At 39.4% G+C, this 24,535-nt stretch overlaps 1 protein-coding gene across 5 annotated transcripts in view; it reads left to right on the top strand.

Moving 5' to 3' along the window:
• Positions 1-24,535, top strand: part of GPD2 (glycerol-3-phosphate dehydrogenase 2) — a 201,097-nt gene that overhangs the window by 49,675 nt on the left and 126,887 nt on the right. Inside the window, exon 1 of one of the 5 annotated variants that reach the window (XM_067741879.1) lies at positions 17,315-17,626. The exons of 2 other annotated variants lie outside the window; for them this stretch is intronic. The gene's annotated coding sequence lies outside the window, so the exon portion shown is untranslated. 2 more of the 5 variants (XM_067741878.1, XM_067741882.1) reach the window with 2 other exon arrangements.

The raw sequence follows: 24,535 nt of genomic DNA, 5'->3' as shown, positions 1-24,535 counted from the left end.
TTCCCCTTTCCTCTGTTATGTATATACAGTATTTACCCAGAAAGGATATTGCACTGGTGAAAGGAATATTTCATTTGGTCAATTAACTGAATGTCTAACAGACAAATTATTTCCAATTTAATGTGATTTTTTTCCCCCACACTTCTAAGACTAATCCTATGTAGTGGAAGAAAAATAACAGGGTTGGTGAAAACAACTAAAACTGCATACAGTATTTTTAAGAAATTAGTCTTTGTTCAGCTTGAACTAACAGCAAAATAATTACCATAAACTAGAACACTTGTAGTTAACAGATTGAGGAAATTAAAGTTTAAGTAACTTGCTTAAAATCCTTCAAAAAGTAAGTGGAGGGTTGGAAATATGACTCCAGAGCTTATACTCTTGACAAGTGGTCTATAACAGACCCATAACAGATTTACTCTGTATTTGATTTGTATAACTTTCCAGTTATTTTAAGTTCTATATATTAAACAATTGCATCAATGGATATTACTAGCAGTTTTTCCTTTAGCACCAGGTAGCTGGAAGACATCAAGCTAATCAGATGTCTTCTACTATGACCTTAAGGATCATTAAACCTGCAGTTGTTCCTCAGAAGGGTAAAGAATTCTAAATATAATTGCCATATTCTGACTTAATGATCCCATATTATAGCACAAATACATACTATTAAAATAACATTCAAATGTTTGAGTCATTGATAGGAATTCTTCCTATAGGATCCTTCATGGTCTTGAGGAATATTATGCCTGGCCAGAAAAGCTAAGTCTGCTCAGATACTAAGTAGTTTCCTTGGCTCAGTTTACTGACCTGAGTGAAAGTGCTTGCCCAAGTCAGTTGAGAACACTGGTTAAACAGAACACCCAAAGCTTCTCCTACCAGTGTTGAGTAATAAAGAGGCAGGCTTTATCAGTCACCCCTTAGAAAGTACCTGTAGACAGTTGTATGGAACACTTGTGGCATGATATAATAGTTAAAAGTTCAGGATCAGATCAGGCCAAGTTTTAAATCCCATTTCCATCTCAAGCTCTCTGAACTTAGGCAAGGCATTCACCTCTCAGTTTTTCCCTTGGTAAAATGTTTTCTCAGTTTTTCCCTTGGTAAATGGGCCAACACATAAAAAATTCTCCCACACTGTCTAGCAAATAATAAACTTAGCTCAATAAATGTTGGTTATTAATAATAATAAATGAGAACCAATATGGCAAAACCTGCTTATAATCAGTATAAAGGTGAGTAACATAGTTATAAGGACCAATAAATATAAAACTGAGAGAAGAAACAACATAGTATCCAAAATATATTTTTTGCTGAGTTAGCCAAAAAGGCCGTTCTTTATTTCATCAATATTTCATAGTCTTTGCTTATACTTTTTGCAGCTATTTTGGTAGGGATGATGTCAAAACTAATAATCATGATGGCCTTTTATGTTTATAGTATACTTATGTCACGAAGTACTTTCACAGGCATTTTGCTTTGCAACAATCCTGTGACAGCTAACATTTCCTTGTTTTAATAGTGTAGAAACTGATGGTTAAAAAAATAAAACTACCATTTCAAAGAGGCATAAGGTTTTTTTCATTCTAAATTCCTGAATTTTCTTCCATGGGAGTGTGGAGAATGTAGATAAAGTGATCTATATATTTAACACAATTAGTGATTCAGCAGAAAGGATTCAATTGGATTTAGTTTGCCTCAGAAATTCAGTCACTTCAGTTTAAATAATTTGCAATGTTAAATTTAAAAGTGCAAATGCACAAATCACTTGGAGACAAAGCTTGATTTTCCTTACAATTGAAGGATAGAGTCTTGATGTCGTTCTTGCTGTCACTTAAATTTTAAAATGGTGATAAAAATATAGAGAACATACATCATGTCATTAACCTACTTTCATTTTAGCATTCTAAGTGAAACTGTTTTCAGAACTGATATTTTAAAGCAGACTAAAACATAAATAACATACAATTTACTGCTTACCTATGTTTCTAATTCTTCAAATTGTATATAAACTGAAAGTTAAACCCAACAGTTTAAAAAATAAAACTACCATTTCAAAGAGGCATAAGGTTTTTTTCATTCTAAATTCCTGAATTGTTTAATTGATCCTAAAGCACAAGGAGAGAGAATCGACATGTCAGGTCAAACATTCACATTAAAATGTACGGAATAGACCTATTATCTAAAAGTATTTAAAATGTTTCTTATAGCTATATCTAAGTGTGTTTCTGTCCTAAGGAATACATTGGTCCTGAATAGTCTAGCTATTCACATGCTTTATGGAAAGGGTGTGAACCGAATGATCTCAAGTTACTCTCTAGCTCTGTAGCTCTGACATTCCAGCGGCTTTATCAGCATCCTATTATTGGTGAGCTTTATTAAAAAAGGAATCAACCTTTTACATTCAAAGTGGATGAGATCTAAAAACTTTTTCGATTATTTAGTACCAGCATTACTTTAATGAGTACTTACTCTTTAAATGATTATAATTTCAACGCCATTTGTAATTTGGAAAACAGGGGATATCATCAATTACTTCATATATATTCTAAATAGCAGTGACAGTCCCAGAAGGGATCAGCAGGTCTTTAATATATGTTGTTAAATAAGAACATAAAGATATTACATAATATCTAACTAGATTCAGAAATTACATTATTATGATGGTGAGTTAATGTGCTCCTATTTCCTCCATCTTTTAGACAATGTAATGGCCACACATGCTATTATTCAACTGTGGAAGAGTAGAGCAAGAAGGAAGTCTAATTCAAAGTCTTTACTTTTTACTAATTACTTTAGTCATTCATGAAATATTTTTTGAGACCTTTATGTGCCAGATACTCTACAAGTCACTGAGGATACATCCTTGAATAAAACAGACAAAAATCCCTACCCTCATGGCATTAACATTCTAAGTGGGAAGATTTTTAAAAGATGCAATAAATGGGAAAAATAAACCAGGGAAAGGGGTTATATAATGTTGATAGGGACTAAAATTGTAAATAAGGTGGTGAGGGAAGGCCCCACTGAGGAAGTGACATTCGAGGGAAGATGTGTCAAAGGGGAAGAGTATTCTTGCCGAGAGAATATAAAGTGTAAACTCCAAGGTCCCTGGGGTGGAAGGTGCTTTTTTTTTTAAGAAGCAGCAAGGAGATCCTGTAGTTGGAATGAAATGGAGGCAGGGGAAAGTGATGGGAGATGAGATTAGAGAGATAGGTGGGCAGGTGGTGTCCATGGCAAGGAATTTGGCTTTTGATCTGAATGATATGGAATGTCACTGGAAGACTTTAAGCAGAGGAATGGTTTTACTAAACTGATATTACTTAACAGAAGTAGTCTGGCTGCTGAGTTGAGAATAGAGTGAATGGGGGCAAGAAAGGCAGCAATGAGTCAAGGTAAGAGGTTATTCCAATAATCCATGCAAAAGATCATGGCGGCTGGGACAGATGGTAGCAAGGACAATGGTGAGAAGTAGTTAGACTCTGAATGTGTTTTGCAACTACAACCCAATGTTAGATGCTTCCAAATCGAAGAAAAATTCAGGCCCAAAGAGGCTGTAGTTTGACTAAGGACAGGAGCCAGTTACTGGTAGAGCTGTCATCAGATTACAGGTCTTCTTCTAACCCATTTTATACTTTTCCAAATAATCTCACTTGTATAAGAGTTAAAATAACTCATCCTTTGAAATCATATTGGAAAATGAAAAAATATTACTTAAATGTAATTTGGATTATGTGTGTTAGGATTCATTGTTTAAAATTATATGAAAATATGTCTAAGTCTCCACATGCTTTATATCACTTTGTTCTAAAGTTCAAACTAATTTGCCTGGCATACTGGACAGCTTAGATCTGGATTGATTTTTTTCCTGTTTATCCAAGTGATTAATATCTGACTCTTTTCCTTCACTATTCATGAGTTTTATGAATGATTCTTGAGTGCCTTGTATGGTACCAGATCCTGGAGATTAGCTAATACATGACTCTACTGAAACCTCACCTTGGCTGTCCTCAGGCACTGTTGGTCACTCCTTTGTACTCCTGAGGCACTGATACATACCTCTCTTGTAACATTTATTGCCCTGAATGACATTTATCTGTTTAACAGACTTGTTTTCTCATGAAATTTTAAGCAGTTTGGAATCAGGATTAAGTCTCTTTTTATCTTCGCATTTTCAGAAACTAGAACCATGTCTCACTCATCGTAAGTGTTCATTGAAGGATGAATCAATCAGTTTTACTCAGAATTTGGTTTGGGATCACTTTCTTTATTTTTCCTTCTTTTTTTTTTTCTTAGATCTCATTCTTTGCAAGGTGAATGATCAATAAAAAGGAACACTGAAAAGTTACAAAATAGTATTTGATTAATACCAGTAATGAGGTAAACTCTGTGAATGGTTGTATAAAATTAAACATATGCCAGAAGATGAAAATTACAATTGATTTGATGATTTGGAGCAAAACCTTGATGAATGGGCAATGATTTCCTATTTGTATCTTGCATATTCAGGTTCATAAACAAGCTACTAAAAATAAGATTTTTTCCTTAATTTATCAAATATTTATTGAGCACCTATTACATCAGGATTTGCCAAATGCTGTTGGTTCATGAAATGCTTTTAGGTGCATATGGACATTTACATTTTTTCATTTATTTAATTTGTTTATATTAATGTGTAATTCATGGAAATTATTTCTTAGGGAGAAGTTAACTTTTTTAAAAAGTAAATTGATTTGAAGAAAAATGTTAACTAGGGAAGCAAAAATAGTGAGGGGCATGTATAAATATTGAAAGTTTGAGAAATATGATGCCATGAACCATAAAGTTACAACCAAGAGATTTCCAGAGACCAGTCAAATGGTCCATGAAGTATTATAGCTGATAATGAAGCTTGATTTCAGGAAGAAATAGCATTTCTTTCCAGTTTTAATGAGAAAAGAATTAGCACTTCAGCTCTTTTCCTTCTTGTTACTGTTGGCTTTAAATTTATATATCTGAGTGATGTAAAGCCTCCTTACTGACTGATCTCATCTGGCTCTCTCCCACTTCCATTCTGCTTTTCTTTTTTTCTTGACCTCTTTTGTATTTTTTTTTTTTTTTTTTTTTTTGGTGGTACGCGGGCCTCTCACCATTGTGGCCTCTCCCGTTGTAGAGCACAGGCTCCGGACGTACAGGCCCAGCGGCCATGGCTCACGGGCCCAGCCGCTCGGCGGCATGTGGGATCCTCCCAGACCGGGGCACGAACCCGTGTCTCCTGCATCAGCAGGCGCACTCTCAAGCACTGCGCCACCAGGGAAGCCCTCTTCTGTCTTTTTTAAATCAACCTTCTCCTCCTTATCATCAACAAGAACAAGTCTGAAGAGACAGAACATGGTTAAATTTGCATTAGAGAAATTTTACCTGAGTATTTTTTATGGTGAAATGTGCATTGAGACATATACTTTTGAGTACTAATCAAAAACTTATAAATAAGTGCTCTATGGCTCTGTGGTTAATTCTGTCTGTCTGCCTGCCTCTCTCTCTTTTTTCTTTTAGTTAATCAAAACCAAACATTTCCTTATTTAAAATAAACTTAGAGGATGAGAACAACCAAAGTTACATTGCATCTTTAAGGTCTAACAAACTTTGAAACTTCTTTCTAAGTATATTTGAAACACAAGAAGTGGGATACAAAATTTTTACTTGATCTAACATATATTATTTTTCCCTTTGGGTTATTCCAAATCCCACCATACCTATCTGAAATAATTATTTAACTATTTAGTGAAAGTTTCAACATGCTAACAATGTTCAGATTTGATTACAAGATGGTTGTCTCCAACCAGATTCCTATGAGACTAACACAATGAAATTTGTGACTCAACAAGGTGTATTTCTACCAATTTTGCACTTCTTAAAATATCAACTAGTAATGGTAAATAAAAGCTCCATCATTTTCCCTATTTGTTTTTAGTTTCAGCTACATAATTTTCTAATTTGAAAGGTTCATCAATAGAAACTGACAAGAGAAATAAAACCAAAACCAATATTATTTCATTTAGCATCTATTGATCATACTTCGAGCTGTTTAAATCTTTCTTGCTGCAACCTCCCCTAAAGTCATTCATACCTAGAAAAGAGTTAGAAATTGATATACACATAGAAGCGGTTAACTAGAGAACTATGAATAGATCATTTAGATCTCATTCTTCCTCATTGCTTTTCCTGGAATGTTAGTGAAGGAGGCTTATATGTCACTGGTTTATCCTTCTGGGATTTTTTCCCCCCAAGATTATTCAAGTGATGCTGGAAAGAATGTGAGACACAAGGCTTCTTGATGCAAATTCTCAGTACTCAGTAGTATATGAATTCTTGGTCCCTCCACAAACCAAATGGATAGGACTTCTACTTTTCATGGGAAATGTTTTCTGTGTTGTATCTACTCAGTTTATTTATTGACAGTTAACCTACAGAATAGGGTTTATTAGAATTTAATGTGCATGCGAATCGTCCAGGAAAATTTTTAAAGTCCAGATTCTGTCTAGTAGGTCTGGGGTGAGGCCTGAGTTTCTGCATTTCTAACAAGCACCCAGGTAATGCTTTTGCTGCTTATACAGGAACTGCCTTTTGAGTAGCAAGGGACTAATATAGCAGAGTTATTCAACATGGCGTAATCTGAGGACTACCTACATCCTAATTAGCTTGGGGTGCTCATTAGAATACAAATCCTTAGTCCCCAACCTGTTTTTACAGGACAAAATCTATGTAGGTACCTTTTACTTCTAGGGAGAAGCATTTTCATATAAGTGGTCCAGGTTATTTGTACATACATTAAATAAAAATAAAACAAAAAACAATCAACAACTTTGTATCAAGCAGCCCTGCAGTTCTATACTTTTCCTGGAAGCTGAAAGAGGGTTGAATGGGCATTGGAAGAGTGGGCTAAGAGGTAACAGTGGTTTGCCTTCCTTGAAAGTTCTGCCTGGTGTTGTGGATCATGAAAATGTTCATGTTAGCATTCCAGAAGTTACTCCAACTCCTTAGCATATTCTCGAGTGTTGAAAGAAAAAAAAAAAACCCTTATCCTTTATATCTTTTACCTTACATTACCCTCAGAGTTCTCTATAAAACTACTGTTCCTTTTTATTGATTTAGCCCAAAAGATGCCTGGGTTTAGAGTATGACCTCAGAACAACTTGAAGATAACGAGCTCTTTCCTGTTGATGTCTTTCTCTCACTTTTCTTCCCACTCTTCTGCTTATCCTTTAACACCCAGCTCCAGTATCCCTTCCACCTGAAAGCTTTCCTTGGGCAAGCTAATAATAAGTGTTGAAATGTTTTTTAAATGTTCATCAGATTTGGCTCAATAATCCCACTTGAAGCATATATCCTTAAGAATCATTTGGACATGAATACAAAGATATTCAAAGCAGTGTTGTCTATAATACAGATTGGAAGCCATCTTTGCAGGTCCTTGAATAAGAGATTGGCTGAATAGATTAATCTTCCCACTGAAATGCTATGCAGCCAGTAAAAATGATGATACGGATCATGTCTAAGCATTTATTTTCATAGAAAGATGTTCTCTATGTGTTGTTAAATGAAAGACACATTTCTATACATAATAGAAAACATTTGTAATATGTTTATAGCAAACTATTAACAACGGTTGTGATCTGAGTGATGGAACCATAGGGATTTCTTCCTCTTTTTTGTCTGTATATTTTCATGTTTACAAAATGACCATGGATTACAGTAGTAGTCCCCCTTATTCACAGTTTTGCTTTTCACAGTTTCAGTTACCTGTGGTCAACTGTGGTCCTAAAATATTAAATGGGAAGTTCAGGAAGTAATCAATTTATACTTAGTGGCTGTCTAGGTTATGAGATCAGATAGGCTGTTGCATGTTTGTGTTCAGGTAACCCTATTTTACTTAATAACGGCCCCAAAGCTCAAGAGTAGTGATGGTGGCAACTCAGATATGCCAAAGAGAAGCCATAAAGTGAGAAGCTGAAAGTTCTCGGCCCAATACAGAAAGAAAAAAAAATCGTGTGCTGAGGTTGCTAAGATCTACAGTGAGAAGGGATCTTCTAACCGTAAACTTATGAAGAAAGAAAAAGAAGTTCGAATTGGTTTCGTTGTTCTACCTCAAACTGCAAAAGTTACAGCCACAGTGTATGATAAGTGCTTGTTAAGATAGTAAAGGTAGGGCTTCCCTGGTGGCGCAGTGGTTGAGAGCCTGTCTGCTGGTGCGGGGGACACGGGTTCATGCCCCTGTCTGAAAAGATCCTATATGCTGCGGAGCTTCTGGGCCCGTGAGCCATGGCCGCTGAGCCACTGAGCCTATGAGCCTGTGAGCCTGTGCGTCTGGAGCCTGTGTCCCGCAACGGGAGAGGCCACAATAGTTAGAGGCCCGTGTACCACAAAACAAAAAAAAAGATAGCAAAGGCATTAAATTTGTACAATAAGATATTTTGAGAGAGACCACATTCACATAACTTTTATTACAGTATATTTTTATAATGGTTCTATTTGAGAGAGACCACATTCACATAACTTGTATTACAGTATATTTTTATAATGGTTCTATTTTATTAGTTACTTTTGTTAATCTCGTACTGTGCCTAATTTATAAATTCAACTTTATCATAGGTATGCGTGCATAGAAAAAAACATAGTATGTATAGGGTTCAGTAACATCTGCGGTTTCAGTTATCCACTAGGGTCTTGGAATGTTCCCCCATTGATAAAGGGGAACACTGTACCTTCATAATAAAATACCTATATTAAAAAGGACCTTTATGTTTATTTCACCATCATCACCAACAAAAATGCTTTCTTTGGCATTTTTCTTTCTAGAAAGAATAAATCATTCCCTTTTCCTATGCTATGTCAAAACCCAGTTCCACATCTACTTTTTGCTCTTTTCACTCTTTTATAGTTATTATTGTTTCAATTTTGTTTCTTTCCAACTTAAGCAAGTTGGAGAGTGTATTTTATTTATCTTTTTATTTTTAGGGCTAATGTGGTGCTTGGTGTGCCAGACATATATCCAAAGAGATTTATCTAATGAAAAAAGAGCTTTAAAATAGTAAAATCACTGTCCATCATGCTATTTTTCTTTGCCCCTTTCCTCGTGCAGTAAATATTACGTGTTTGTTCCTAGTCTCTGCCTTGGCAAAGCAAGTCCCAACTGCCCTTTTATCTCCTACTGCTAAGAGCAGTAGCCACTAAGTGTAAAAAATCAAAACAAAGCACTTTCCCATCTCCCTGATGGAGTAAAAGCAGTGAAGCCCAAATAATGCTTAGTTACCAAAAGCAATGCCAGGTGTCTAATCGAAACGGTATTGATTTTAGCTAGTAAATAGCCCTTAATAAAGTTGGAACCTGGGTTGAATATGCAGTCTGGTAATTAGCTAATAAAGCAAACAAGGCCTGGAGAGAACGTGGTGCAGTTGGATAAACAGCAGCCTGTCATCCAGGAAGCTTTCCTAGGTCTAATACCTTCTCCTACAGAGGACTCAAGTTACCCTTAGGACTCCATGCCTAGTGTTTTTAGCCATTAAATAAGGAAGAAAACAATAAATGTATCATAGGGTCTGAGATATAACTAAAAGCAGTTGTAAATGTTTTACAAATATTACATGCAATAGAAATGCTTCCTGGAGACAGATGTTGCAATTTAATAATCTTAAGTGGGAAGGTTTAATAACTACTTTAGATCATTAGGATAATGTTTAGTGCCCTAGGATAATTATTAAACAATTCTCAGTTTGCTAAATTATCTGATACTCCAGAGAAATCCATAGCCTGATTAATTCTCACATTATCTGTCAACTGCTCAATGAAACCGCAAAGCAGTAGAGGCCAGCTGGGAAAAAAGAAGAGCAAGGGTGAGAAAAGGACTGAGTTAGCCAGATGTCACGTTGAGAAAGAAGAAAATCAGGGACGGAGGGTCAGAGCCAATGTGTAAGGAAAAGTGTTAAGGTGCAAATGATCTGAATCAGAGATGCTGATTAGAGCCTAGAGCTTCAGCATCCAAATACATTGCACCAGGCCTGCACAGAGGTTTTGTTGTTGTTGTTGATTTGCTTTTAGATGTGGTTGCTAATATTTTCTTACGTGGGAAAAGCATTCTATATAAAAACCCCAGATTTCCGGCTTCTTTTGAAAATTCAGAGTATCTAGTAACAGTGGGCCTAATTCCTACATGACAGCAATGGACAAGAGCTGTGTAAAGGCTGCCCCATTTATTTTCTCTCAAGATTTTGATTATGAAAATCTTAAGGCTAACTGAAGAGTAGAAATACAAATAAATATCTACTCACCTACCTCTAGATTCAACAATAGGTAATATTTTTCCATATTTATTATAAAAGTAAATACCTATATACATTTATATTTTTGCTGAACCATCTTAAAATGGTTATATTACTTCATCCCTAAATATGTTAGCATGCATTTCTAAAAATAAGGACCGTTTCCTACAGAACTGCAATCTTACTATCATGCTGAAAAAAAAATCAATCATCATTCCTGAAGGTCATCTTTACTCAGTCTATATTCAAATTTCCCCATTGTCCCAAAGTTTCTTTCAGATTCATTTTCCTTTCAAGCCAGGATCCAATTAAAACATATGCATTGCGTTTAGTTATGTCACATAAGTCACTTTTACTCTAGATCAGGCTCTCCCCCACTTGCCCCTTTTCTTCTATGGCATTGTCTCCTCGAAGGGGTCAGTTATCTTGTGGATTGGGATTCAGATCTAAAGGCTTGACTAATTTAGGTTAAACATTTGGGGCAAAAGTAATTCTGAGGTGATAATACAGACTTCATATTACATCACATAAGGAAGCATATACCTGTTGTCCTAGCTGGTAGCACAAAGTTTGATCACCAGGTTTAGGTAGAGCAATCTCTTTAGCTGTGGTATGCTGTCTCCAATTTGCTCCAGACCCACCACTCCTTGTCTTACATCTAGCCTAATTAATTCATTTTACCTTGCCTGGAAGGCATATATAAAGGTCAACCTAGAGCCTATCACATGCTACAATCTGGACTGTATGATACTGAGCTCAAAAAAAAAAAAAAAAGAAAAAAAGGTCCAGGCATCTCTCAAATTTTGGAAATTTCTGGTATTGCTTGAATGTCCCACAAGGCAGAAAATTGAGCCCATTTACATGACTGTAAATTGCTTTGGCATCTTGAATGAAGAATACCCTACAAATGCCAGTGATGTACTGACGGGCTAGCTCTACAGAGATAGATTGATGTTGGTGTCAAAGGAAAATAAATGAAGGAAGTTGTATTAGTTTCCTATTGCTGCTGTAACAAATTACCACCAACTTGGTGGTTTAAAACAGGAGATATAGTCTCCCACAGTTCTGGAGGCCAGAAGTCCAAAATCACTGGACTGAAATCAGGGTCAGCAGGGCTGCACTCTCTCCAGAAGATCTGGGGGAGAATCCATTCCTTGCTTCTTCCAGCTGCTGGCGTTCCTTGACTTGTGTCTGCATTACTCTAATCTGTCTACATGATGACATTGTCTTATACTCTTCTGTCTGTGTAAACCCTCCCTATTACTTCTTTCTTATAAGGTTATATGTGACTGCATTTAGGGTCCTCCCTGATAATTCCGGAAAACGTCTCCATCTCAGGATCCTTAATTAAATCATATCTGTTAATACTCCCCATCCCCCATATAAGGTGACATTTAAAGGTTCCAGGGAGGCCACTATTCAGCCTACAATAGGATAGCTTTTAAGTCTTCACTTCACCTCCTTAAGCCTGGGGATAATTTGCATTCACATAGCTCCAAAGCAAGAATGTAAATTGTGTCTAGGGTGAGGAAAATCATGGAAAAGCTAGAATTCCACCCTGCAACACTTTGAGACACACTGTAGGAAGGCCATCTTTGTGAGGGCTGGACTTTTACTCTTTTTCAAAACTCTGAGAGGCTCAGTTTGATAGTGAAGAGCACATGCTCAGGAAAAAGTGCCTTCCTCCACATTTGACTATTGAAAGATATTTTTAGAACACACATACTCTAAATTTACGAGGAAAAAAATTGTTTTTTCAGATGCCCTGACACCAGTTTCTAGCTTTTTATCACATGTCAAGCTGCCTTAGTTCTCAGAAACTTGACCAGGGTTGAAAGTTAGGCAAGAAGGAAGTGGGATTATCTATTTACAGTGTGTTCTAGAGACTGTTAATAGACTTTCCATTAAATTTTCAAATTTCTCTTTGATGAAGGTTACATTGAACCATTCTCTTCTTTTGTTTTATGCCCCCCAAAAGAGCTATTTTAAAAATAAATCTTGGGCTTCCCTGGTGGTGCGGTGGTTGGGAGTCTGCCTGCCGATGCAGGGGACACGGGTTCGTGCCCCGGTCCGGGAAGATCCCACATGCCGCGGAGCGGCTGGGCCCGTGAGCCACAGCCGCTGAATCTGCGTGTCCGGAGCCTGTGTTCCGCAACGGGAGAGGCCACAGCAGTGAGAGGCCCGCGTACCGCAAAAATAAAATAAACTTCAATATGTAACTCAAAGATAACAGAACAAAAATTCTCTACTTTTCCATGGTTCATTTTTGGCTTTGCATGATGCTTTTGCTGACAGAGGAGGAATGAAGATTTCCTTTTGAGTCCAAGGTATTTGCTGAGGGAACAGCACCTGTTACTCTCTGGCCTATACCCCTGTGTGTAAAGGACTTTCCTCTTGGCTTGGAAGAAATTAGGTCATTGCCACAGGCTTCAAGGCTGCTGAATTAAGACACAACGTTCTTCTTATTTTAAAGCTGGTCAGGCACAGGCATAAACCCTGTCCTTTGCTATTGTTGCTCTATTTTTTTGCTATTCAGATTCACTCATTCAAAACAAAATCACATTATAACATTAGAAACTGTAGTCAAGTTTATTTTAAGCATTTACCGCTGAGATTGAAGCCATCTCCAGGTTATGTAACAGGTATTCAGACACGGAACTGAACAAATCTCCAGTTTCTTGGGCTGTTTACTCTCTGCTTATTTGCCTCTTTCACTGAATCATAAACAGTTACTCTGAAGAACCCAATCCTCCATTTTGTTTCAGCTCCCACATCAGAATCTAATACATTTTCATGTTCTCTGCATGAGTGATTTGGGACATATCTGCTTGCCCACAACCTTCCTCCTGCTATTAAACAGGAGGCTATGTTCCAGAGACAACATTACTCAATATATATCACCAACATTTGTCTTCAGTGCTGCCTTGTCCAAAGAACAAAGTGGATGCCTGCCCAAGGAAGTTCATATTTCCTTTACCCACAAGACCTTTACATCTAAGTAAATTTCCTGGTGTCACTTTATATTGATGCCTTAAAAATTTATTTCAAGAAGACTTTCCCAGATTCTTATAAAGCAGAAATAAACCTTAAAGAACCCATTAAAATATGGGTTAAACCTATTAAAATATATTTAGTATTTTCATTTCATCTTTTCAAGGATCATATACCGTATGATTACCTCATTCTTGATCCTAACTCTTTGAAAATCACTGATGTGGGAAGATTTTCTGTTGGATATTTTTAGATGTCTATAACTCTGCTTTTAAGAATTCAAGTAACAAGGAGGTGGAGGTCCACTAAATGATAAATGAACTGCTCTAATCTCCAAGCTCCAAAGGTTCTGGTCCAGTCCTGTTCAAGGATTTAAGATTTTTCTGGACAGCACTGCTAATCTTCTAGAAACTCCATATTAGTGGGTTTTTGTTTTTGTTTTTGTAAGTAGTAAACTTGAAGTCTTTGTTTAATGTTTGGTTATCTTCTTAATGTTGTAACTGTTGTTAACAATGGATAAGATTATAAGTACATACAGTACTTCCTAAATTATGTAAAGTACTAAAATAATAGAATGGAAGAAAGATGTGAGCATACACAGCAATCAAAGCTCAGAACAAAGGTGTCTTGGCCAGGTGTTGGACCATGAGTCAGAATGTGTGGGGTTCAGGGCAGGGAAATGACATTGGTGATACTTTTATCGACAATCTACATGTTAGGCATTTTACATATATTATCCCATTCAGTTCCAGTTTGGCTGTTGCTAGCTGTGTTTTCTTGGGCATGTTACTTAACAATTTTGTGCCTCAATTTCCCAGTTTGTAAAAACAAAGCCAAACCAAAAAACTCATAGTTATTCAGAGTATTAAAGATTACAAGTACTTTGTTAAGGCTAGTGCCTGACACAGAGTAAGAGGTACTGAATGTTTGCTATTCTCAATATATTTTCACTGATAAGGAAACTGAGGCTCTGAGCGGCTAGAGGTTAAAGAACTTAGAAGAGGATGGATTTGAAGCCCACACACTGTTCTCTATACCAAGCAGTTTCTCATTTTAGTCTTGGCTCTATGTTAGGCTAACTCTGTAACTTTAGGGAAAGTACTTAATAATTCTGGGCCTTGGTTTCATCATTTGTAAAACAAAAGTCTGTGAGTTGATAACATTTATGGCCCCTTTCAATCTTTACATTCCATAATTTTATTATGAGCTTTGATAACCAACGAACTCTCAGGGAAAATGTGTTCCTCTCTAGAAGTGGGTAGGGACTAAAGCAGTTGACCCTGGGCAGGTGGTAAATGGTCATAAAAGGTGAGTAATAGAATCACCAACGGAAGGTTCCCCATTTGGGGGAAAGGTCACCCCCAGCAGTTGGGTTGAAGATGTCTAAGCGTCAGGGAACCTACTCTCCAGGCTTGGGAAAGGAAGAACTTCTCGCTTGTATTGTTACACTAGACTATAGAAAATAACCCAAATTTACCTGACAACACTACGAAAGCAAGATAAATTAATGGCAGGCGAATTTAGGCTTTGTTTACATAGGAATGAAGGAAAAGGGGAAAGCTTTTCAGATTTCGGTAGCCATGTGAGCCTGAAAACCTAGGATAGACCTGAAGTTTCCATAGGCACATGAGAAGAGAGTTAGGTGGCACCAGGGTTATTTGACACCCTCAATCTGAAGGACAGTAAACATAGTTTCATTCCAAATGCTGAGTCATGCTTAAGGCGACAAGGAGGAACACTTAAGACTCTTAACTTCTCTGAGGTACTGGTAGGGTCAGGAGATCGTTTTCTGCTAAAATAATTAATTCATGTTTTTAAATTTAGTTATGATAAGTGCTTCCCCTCCTACACCCTCACTCAGTTTTCTCCCTTTTTAGCCCTCAACATGTTTGTTTGGTTTTGTTTTAATTCCATGAGAAGCTGTAGCAAGTGTATGTGTGTAGGGAAGATTTTTTTTTTAATATTGTTTTGTATCTAGTGTAATACTTAATTTTGAAGAGTCATTTCTCAATGAATGATTATTGCCCTCCTCCCCATAAAATTATCTTAACAATGAAAAGAGATTGCTTATCCATATGGGAAATTACATTACTGTTAGATACCTCAGTCAGCAGCCAAATTCTTTCAGTGGAATTCTTATCATAATAAGCAAGACCCACGGGCAGAGGTAGAGAGGTGGAAAGCCACTTTAGGTACTCATAAATAGTAACCTAAGTTTTAAAGCATCATGTTCAAGGCTAAAAGGAAAAAATTATTTTTATCCTTTATTCCTTCTAGAAGATACTGATGGAGTAAATAAGGCAGAGTTCTTGATTTTGTAAGTCTCTGTCGGTCTTAAAGCAGAAGGATCATAAACCTCTGCATTTTGAAATTATCTAGTGTATATATTGAAAAGTTAATTTTTTTACCACTTTTGCCTTGAATAAAAGTGGATGCCTAAGTTATGATGAATAACTACAAATCAGCTATGTTTTTATGCAGTAATTGGAAGTAATTATTTTACAATGGTTTCTAATTAAAAATTTTTTTCAAGGCTGTAGTTGAAATTAGATGTGTATGGAGCATGGGGAAGAGGAGGGCTGAGGTGGGTTGTTTAGAAAAAGAAGATCCAGAGTAAGCTGTATGCTTATCATGCACGTTAAGCTTTCTTATCTCTCCTCTCTTAACCCCTCCCCTACACACCTTTTTCATTTGATACCTTTCCTGAATTCCACCAATGCCTAGGGTCCTCCTGCTTTCCTTTGGTTGCTTTGTGCCCCAGCCTTGGCAAGTGAAAACTTGTCCAGTGCTTCTGAGTTTTCTCACCTCAAAGTTCTCTACTTCCTCCCATGTCCTATTCCGTCAGGGTCTGATTTGGATTGGACCATCGTGGGTGGTCATGGGTTACGGATGAGAACTGAATCCCTGCTGGCTTGTTAGCTAGCAAGATGACCAGGACTTGTGGGGAAAATAAACAGCAGACATAATAGGGCTCGGAACAAATTGTTCACCTGAGCATTCATTTCATATCAATGAACAATTATAGAACATCTATTATGTTATAGGGACTGTGCTAGGTACAAAAGTGAATATGTTGTCTCCATTTTCCAAGCACTGAACTGTCCTGGGAGAATCAGTGGGAAGAAAATCCAGGACTGGCACCTCATTCTGCCAGATTATTCCTTTTCTATGCAACGTGTTGCTCTTCTAGACAAACGTTTAGGATTTGAAAAAATGTGAAAGCAATGGTCTATTAGAGGGGTTCTCAACCCTGCCTGGGTGCTCACGTGGATCATGGGGTGGGGGTAGGGTTTCAACACTGGTTCCAAGCTGTAGTGTGCACCAGAATCACCTGAAGGGCTTGTTCAATCAGCTAGGCCCCTGGCCCCAGAGTTTAAGAATCAGGTAGTCTGGAGTGAAGCCGGGAATCTGCATGTCTATCAAGTTCTCTCGTAATGCTGGCTCCCCCAGCTACACCTTGAGACCCATAGTTTTAAAATATAAAGATTTCCAGGTTCCATTCACCGACTGATTCAACTGGTGTGGGGATGGGAACCTAGCATTGATCATTTAACACCCCCCCACCCCCCCCACCCCCACCCCCCCCCGCCCCAATCCCCCGCTGTTCCACTGGATAGACTACCCATTGGATAGGCTGGTTTCCTGTTACTATGAGTTTGGGACCCAATGAAACTACATATTCCTCTGGGTCAATTATAATAATTATCTGGTATTTAAAGAAATTAGTGACAATAAATAATTGGCTGAAAAAGCCCCACCCCTGCGATTTTGTTTCAAACTAATTTGGCTGCCTTTTTTTGGAAGGCCTTTCCAACCCTTCCCTGGGTATTTTACAGTACCACGGTAGAAACGTTACGTGTAAAGCTCCCAGAGATCTTCGGAGGAAAGACCTTAAAGAAATGGGTCAATTTGAACCCCATCTGCGTCCTCCTTGGGCCCCCTTGGCCTCGCCTAGCACTTCCAGTGCCAACAAGTGAGCTGGGCATGCTCAGTGGGCAGGGTCGGTTCTGGAGGTGCAACTGGGAAGCTTGCAGCTCTGCTGCCCGGGCTCTCCCCTCCCCCCACCTGTAAGAGGCTGGGCCCGAGGAGCCCGTGCTCTGCATCCCACCCCCTGAAGCTTGGGCTTGGTTTTCCCTGCGGGTCTTCTCGCTGACATTCAGGCAGGGGTCAGGCGGCCGGGCGCGCCTCCAGAGCGCGCGGGGGGAGCACGGGCGAAGGCTTTGGGCTCTGACGGTGGGGTCCCAGGGGCCCGCCTGCCTCCCAGACGCGTTTCTAGGCCCAGGGAAGCCTGCCTGCCGAATAGGGGAAGCCAGATTCGGGGGCGGGTAACGAGAAATCAGGTAAGCCAGTCCCGCCGGCGTGCAGGCGAACGAGTGTCTCCTCTCTCCTGGGCAGGTGGCGAGGGCGGCCCACAATGGGGAGGGCGGAGGAAATCCGACACCTCCGCCGTCTTCCCCCGGCCTGGCCCCGCCGAGGCTTCCCGGCCCGCCAGCTGGCTGGCGAGGCTGGGCGGAGGGTCTCGAGGGAGGCCGGGCGAGGACGCGGGCAGGACTTGGGGCCTGGGGCCAGGGCCACGCACACGCCGCGCCGCGGCCCATCCCCGCGGGCCCCGCGCCCAGGTCTAGTCATGTTCATTTGGAGGCGGAGACCTCGCTCGTTCTCTGCCCGCTGGTTCGCAACGCTTCCCCGCCTTCCCGGCCGGGTCCCCCGCCTCCATTTCCGCGCTTCCCCGCTGGGTCGGCGGAGCCTGGGCCCGAGGTATTCAGCTGGATGTGGCGGTCGCGCCGCCGGGGTCGACCCTCGGGGAGGGGAGCGGGAGGCGCGAGTTTCGGGGGAGGCGGGGGCGCGGCTGCTCTGGTGCGTCGGGTTACAGTCGCCCAGCTTGTTCGGGGCGAGTGACATCCACGCGCGCCTCGCTGCAAGTATCCGGACCGAGGCGCTGATTCGGGGGAGGCAGAGACTCCGCCCAGGCCCGCGGAAACGGGTGCTTCTGCTCTCTCTCCCCTCGCGCGAGAGGATCAATCTAAGGTGTGTGCTTCCCGGGAGACCCCCGTGCCCCCGCCCCCTGGGTTCTGGGGCGGGGGGTGGTCCCTCTCTGACCGGGTGGAGTCCGGTGTTGGGGTGGGTGGTGGCAGAATCTGGGGAAAGATTTAGAATTTTTCCGCACCGACAGAACGTGGGCTCATTCTTACTGGGAGCGGGGCGGTGGAGTGGAATACTTTTGCCTCCTTGGTTAAGTGGCAGGACTTTGGGGTGAGGGTTGATGTCTAAATGAAAGTTTGCTGCAAACTTCTGGCTTGTGGATGCAGCTCGTCTGAAAAGGACTGTTGCTCCCTTCTGAAGCAAGGGAGGGAAAGATTCTAGAAGGGGACTGAGGCTTCTTTGAGATCTTAGCTGCTGGAGTGTGACAGTTTTAGGAGGAAATGGAAGGTGTACCCTGATGAACTTAAAACAGACCCTACTCCCCACGTAGTAACTTCTGAGTCAAAAATAGACTTGAAGCGTGCTTTGGTAGGAACGTATAGCCCTGTGAATGAAGGGCTGATCTGGAGCCCTTGACCTCTAGCCTGCCTTCCATCTTCTGCGAGGGAGCATTCACTCCGGGAACTGCCCTCCTCAGGAGTTCCAAAGAAGTTTACACATGCAAGTTCTCTTAGTGACGGGGCCAACCCAAATTATGCAACACTTTATAAATATCATGGGAAAGGGTGGGGACAGCTATAGAAATAGCTAACAACTAATTTAGTCAACTTTTATACTTGTATAAATAGGTATGGGATGGAAAAGTAGGTTCCACTGAGTCCTCATTGCTTAAAACAAAACAATTTTGCATACGTTCCCAGGTTTAATAGATGTGAAGTTTTGGAGTGTGGAGGGTAATGGGAACTGCCACACGGGGGCCAGGCACTTCCTGGTAGCTACTGACCACTCTAGTCGCTGAGTGCCATTGCTCAACGCATACCACGTGCAGCCTGGGGAACCTTATGATGAGGATGTTGGAACCCTCCTGCGTTTCTCATAGGGGGATTATGTCAAGTTACAACACTCCCTTGGTTTTTCCAAATCAACTCGTCCAATGATGCAGCGGTACCTTAGTAATAATGGATAAAGATGGAATTTGGGGTTTGAGAACCAGCATTGTTGGAGCTGTCCATTCTGATGTCTCACATAGTCACTTTATTTTATAGACATTCTGAGTAGCATTAATACTCTGCTTCCTTCTCTCTGCCTCTGATTTATTAAAAGACGCAATGGCTTAAGCTCAGTAATTGACAAGAGGGCCAATCGTCAATGCCTCCCCTCTTGTTTTTGTAACTATTTAATCGCAGAGATGTTTAGAAATATTTGACTATCATTGTACATAAGTCATATTGGCGAATAATTATAACTCTCAAATTATCCCGTTTGCTATTAGTTTCTGCTTTCATTACTAGAATGTACGTTCTGTGAGAGGGCGTGGGCTGCCTCACACACTTTCGTATTTCCAGTATCTAGAGTGGTGACTAGTTTGTGATAAATGTTTTCTCAATGAGTGACTAAACTGTGGGACAAACTCTAGCTGGATGTAGTGGGGGAAGAAAACCAGAGATTTTGGCTTTAGGGAAACTATTCAACCTCACTGGGCCTCAGTTGTCTCACTGACAAAATGTAGATAATAATATGTGATATAACACGTAAAATCACTAGTGATGTTCCTTTCAGGTAGTAGACTTCAAAATATTACTTTCTTCTTTCTTATATATTTTACTTTTTATATTCAAAAAGGGAAGACTTGGGGAAAGAATGCAGATAGTTGGATAATTTAGCTCTTGCATGTTGTGAATGAATTATCCAGGTTTTTTCCCCGTTAACTTGGTGTGTGTGATAGAAGGAAGGGGGAGGGGGAAGTTAGTGGCAGCTATGGTTATTAGAGACAGGAAACAATTTCCAGATCACTATGTAATTTCTCCTCTTTATTTTTTTAATGTGATGAAGTTTCTGCTCAGGTTTTCCAGAACTTGATTTTTTTTCTACTTGTCAACAACCAGACTCACTAGGTTGTCCTAAGTACAGAAACAACACTTTAGAAAGAGCATTAGGAATCAAACATCTGTAACACTTGACTTCTTAAATGAACTTTTCTGTAGTCTTGTGCAGCATTATATAGTAACAAGATAAAGGAAAATATGGTTATCCTGCTTTTGAGAAGGTTAGAGTTCATTTAACAAGGTAGAACGTATAGATGTTGAACAGTTACAGACCAGCGTAAGATCTTGCATAGTACCGTACCCAATGGTTATGGAAGGGAGAGGTTAACATGCGCTCAAGTAGCTGGAGACAATTTTGTGGTGAAGAGAATATCACTTCAGCAACAGAGAGACTTAAAGTGTCCTGAAGATTACAGCGGATCATTTTTGTTTCAAGAATGTTTGTTATTTTGTACTTCAGTGTATTAAAAAGCCAAACAATCATATACTTTCAAAAGTAAACTTTCTATGGAAAAGCATATTAGAAACTTACAATACAATTCTGTACATGAACTAAATGATACTTTTCACCGTGTCTCTGAAGTTTTAAAGCCTAGAATTGGAGTTAAAAATTATAACTTTTCATTCTTGCCACTTTTAACGCCCTTGCTTAAAACAAAGTATCAGATGGCCTGCCTTTTACTCTCTCCAGTTGTATATAATAGGATATTGTTTTCATCTGAAGTTTCCGGGGAAAATTACTAGTCATTAAGTTTGGGATCCCCACAACTGGCTAATTTTAGATGGTGTTATAAAAGTGGTTTTAGATGCTCTTCAAAATACTCAGGAAATTCCATGAGGATTCATCACCTTTGAGATAAGAAGGCAACTTGGAAGTTGTTTTATAGAGGAAGAAGAAGCTAATAAAAGGGTGTGTTGTATATTTCCTTGTTTTAGAATTGTTGACATGATGGGGGAAAGAAATGTAGGCAAGGGGGAGAGATGATCAGATTCAACTGCACGTGAGAAAAACAAGGGCCAACATGGCTACAAGCCAGGAAATGTCGAACAACTTTAGACCTCTTCCTGTATTACCTGACCAGGGATTGATCTCAGGAGCATTTTAGGAAAAGGAAGCTTGAGGAGCTAATGGTTTGAATACCTGAGGATGCTGAGGTAATGACTGTGGTCAGAGTTTGTCTAGAACTCTAATTTTGTGTCCTGACGTGAATGTGACCATTTTTGTTTGTTTGTTTTGGTTTTTTTTCCCCTTGTTTCCCAGGATTTTCACCTTTTTTTGGCAGTTCTTACTAGTTCTTTGGGTTAAATATTTCTTCCTATATCGTATCTGTGTTCTTATTTCCCATTTTTCAGTTGAAAATTTTCTGTTGATTCTTTTAAAATACGGTTTCTGATTTGTGCAGCAGACAAAACATTGTTTCTGATTTTAATTAGGTCAAGCTCTGGTTCTGTTAGTTCACTAAAATTAGTGGGAAAAAATTAACTAATAGAAAATGTTGCCCTCCTAAGTAAAAATTTATTGTGACAAAATGTATTAACGAAACTCTAAAGCATTACTTGGGGATATCTTTTACTTTTTCTGGCAAAATGAAATGATTACTGGTGTACTTTATTCTGTAGCAGTCAGATACTGTTAAAGTGTGAGCAATGACTGTTTCATTTAGATTTTTCTAGCCTCAGATTCTTTAAATAGTGATATATCCTCTATGGAATTTCATATTTGATTATCCACCTATATCCTTCAAACCCCACAAATTATAACAGAGATGCTGTTTTCTGAAAATGAGGTTTCTAGAAGCTGCTACTGTCAAATGACACGGTCTTCGAGTATGACTCGCTGACACACGCTTAGAAAGCTTTATTACTTACCTCATACGCACCAGTGACCACTAAGTCTGGTTGGTTATTCACACTAGGAACAAAAGTTGATGTTCAAGGTAAACATTTTAGGAAACTTTTCACTGGGATTTTATGAGTTTCAATAAAACACAATGAATTTCTACCTGTATTTGAAAAGTGATGAAAATAGTACGGCTCAGAGTACTAGGTTCTCAAAAGTCGTTTTCCTTTTGTTTAAACGGAAGAAAGAAAGGATGTTTTGTTTCGCTGCAGTAATATCAGAACTGCTTTGATCATATCACTCTTTGTTCCACCCTTCCGTGGGTCACTCTGCCCTTTTGCATTAAATTCTAAATATTTATCTTTGAATTCATGGACGTTTCCGGTCTTGCCCCAATATTAAACTTCTGCCCTTCTCTTCCTCGTGATCTAGTCGAACTGGACTACGTGAAATTCTCTAGCTCTGTTTTATTCCTACCGCTGCCCCTATGCTAATGTTCTTCCTTCTACTTTACCTCTTTAAAATCCTACCAATCCTTGAATGTCCCGACCACAGGCTACCAGTTTTGTGATGCTTTCCTGCACTACCCCAGTGAGAAGTGTATTGTACATTTCCTAAACTCTTCAACTACTCTTTTTATGCCACTCGTAAGTATCCCATTTACTCCTCTGTATGGTCATTATTTGAAAACATGCATAATTTCCTTTCCTGCAGAAGATCATGCAGAGCAAGGGCTGGATCTTATACAATTTTATAGACCTTGTGTGCCCAACCCAAGTCCCTGCATGTGGGGACACCTAGTAAATAGTTGTTGAATGAATGATTGACTCATAATTCGCTCATCCCTTAATTACCAAGAATAAGTGATAGAAATGGTTGGGGTGTGATTGGACAGCAGGTAACACACAGGCAGATGCATTTCAGATAATCAGTTAAACTGAATCTTTATCTTTTTTCAGGCCTCCTTTCTCCCTATACATTTGGCAGTTCTTATAGCTAAAGGATATTTGTTTTAGGAGGAGGAAAGGAAATTGCTGCATTTGAACCAAAGTTATAACAGCAATCTGTGAAGAAAATCAGTGGAGGAATCTGCAAATGAGGAGGTCATTTAAGATCTGCTAAGGAGTCACCTTTGTCAGGGCTCCTAGGGCTCCCTTCTCTTCACTAACTTCTCCCTTTTTCCCCACCTGCCTACCTAATCCAATCTCTTAAGAAAGAATCCAGAAAATTAATTCATAACAAGATGACTGATAAAATTAGCTTGTCGCTATGTCAAAGGTCTCTGGATTCTAAGGGAACAAAACCTTAGGGACCATTTATGTAGGCTACGTAGAAGGAGCTTTGGGGGTGGGAAAGTGTTTACTTCTCTGCATTCCTGAAGTCACATTATAGCCACCTGCCTGTGGCTTTGGTCAGTCTCTGCACCTGCCAATTTCTTCCTCTGTAAAATAAGGTGGCAGAACTGTGTGAATTTAAAGCCGTAAAAGCGCGAGGTGTTTTATTGCTCTTGTCGTGTCTTGCAAGGGGAAGCCAGTCATGGTCAGTGGGCTCTGTTCACCTCTGGACCTGGCCTAACTTTTCCTCTTACTTCCCCGAGTTTGGGATGTCCTTTCTCTCAGCCTCTCCAGATGTGGCATTCACTTGGGAGGATGCTGCATTCCCTGCTTCTCCCTCCTGGCTTGTGCTCATAGGACCTGTTACAACAAATATCCTTTTACTTCTCTCTTTCTTTATGTTGCTCTTTTCCCCTATCCCAACCCACCATTAAGTAGCTGGGATATTTATCTAAAAATATATGTATTCACAGAATTTTAAATAGGAAGGGGGTTAAAGATCTAAGGCAACACTGTCTTTTTATTATTGATAATAAATAATAATGATAGGTATCATTTAGAGCAATCACCTTTTTCTAGGCTTTTTCTAGGCCCTGTGCTACGCACTTTGCACACGTTATTTCACATATCAACAGTGAACCATGTTATATCACTGAGGAAACCGAGTTCCAAGGAATATAAGTGACTTACTCAAAGCCACAGTTATGTTCCAGTATGACAGAAACTCCCTTCTTTTTTTTTTGCTACTTTGGATTCCCCTGCTCGACTCATTGAACTTTGCCTTTTAATACTTCACTTCCTAATACTTGGTGCTGTGGGTCGACAGTTTCCACCAGTGATGCTGAATTTGTTCAGACATTGAATGCATAGCACAGTATGCCTGCCTGAAACAATATTCCTTTTTTTTTTCTTGTTTTCCATGTTTTTCTTTATTTTTTTAATTTATTATTTTTATTGGAGTAAAATTGCTTTACAATGTTGTGTTAGTTTCTGCTGTACAGTGAAGTGAATCAGCTATATGGGTACATATATATCCCCTCCCTCTTGGACCTCCCTCCCACCCCCCCATCCCACCCATCTAGGTCATCACAGAGCACCGAGCTGAGC

Source organism: Pseudorca crassidens, chromosome 6 (assembly GCF_039906515.1).
Source record: "Pseudorca crassidens isolate mPseCra1 chromosome 6, mPseCra1.hap1, whole genome shotgun sequence".
NCBI classification, from domain to species: domain Eukaryota; kingdom Metazoa; phylum Chordata; class Mammalia; order Artiodactyla; family Delphinidae; genus Pseudorca; species Pseudorca crassidens.
The sequence above is the reverse complement of the archived record's forward strand: the minus strand, read 5'-3'. Positions and strand labels throughout refer to the sequence as shown.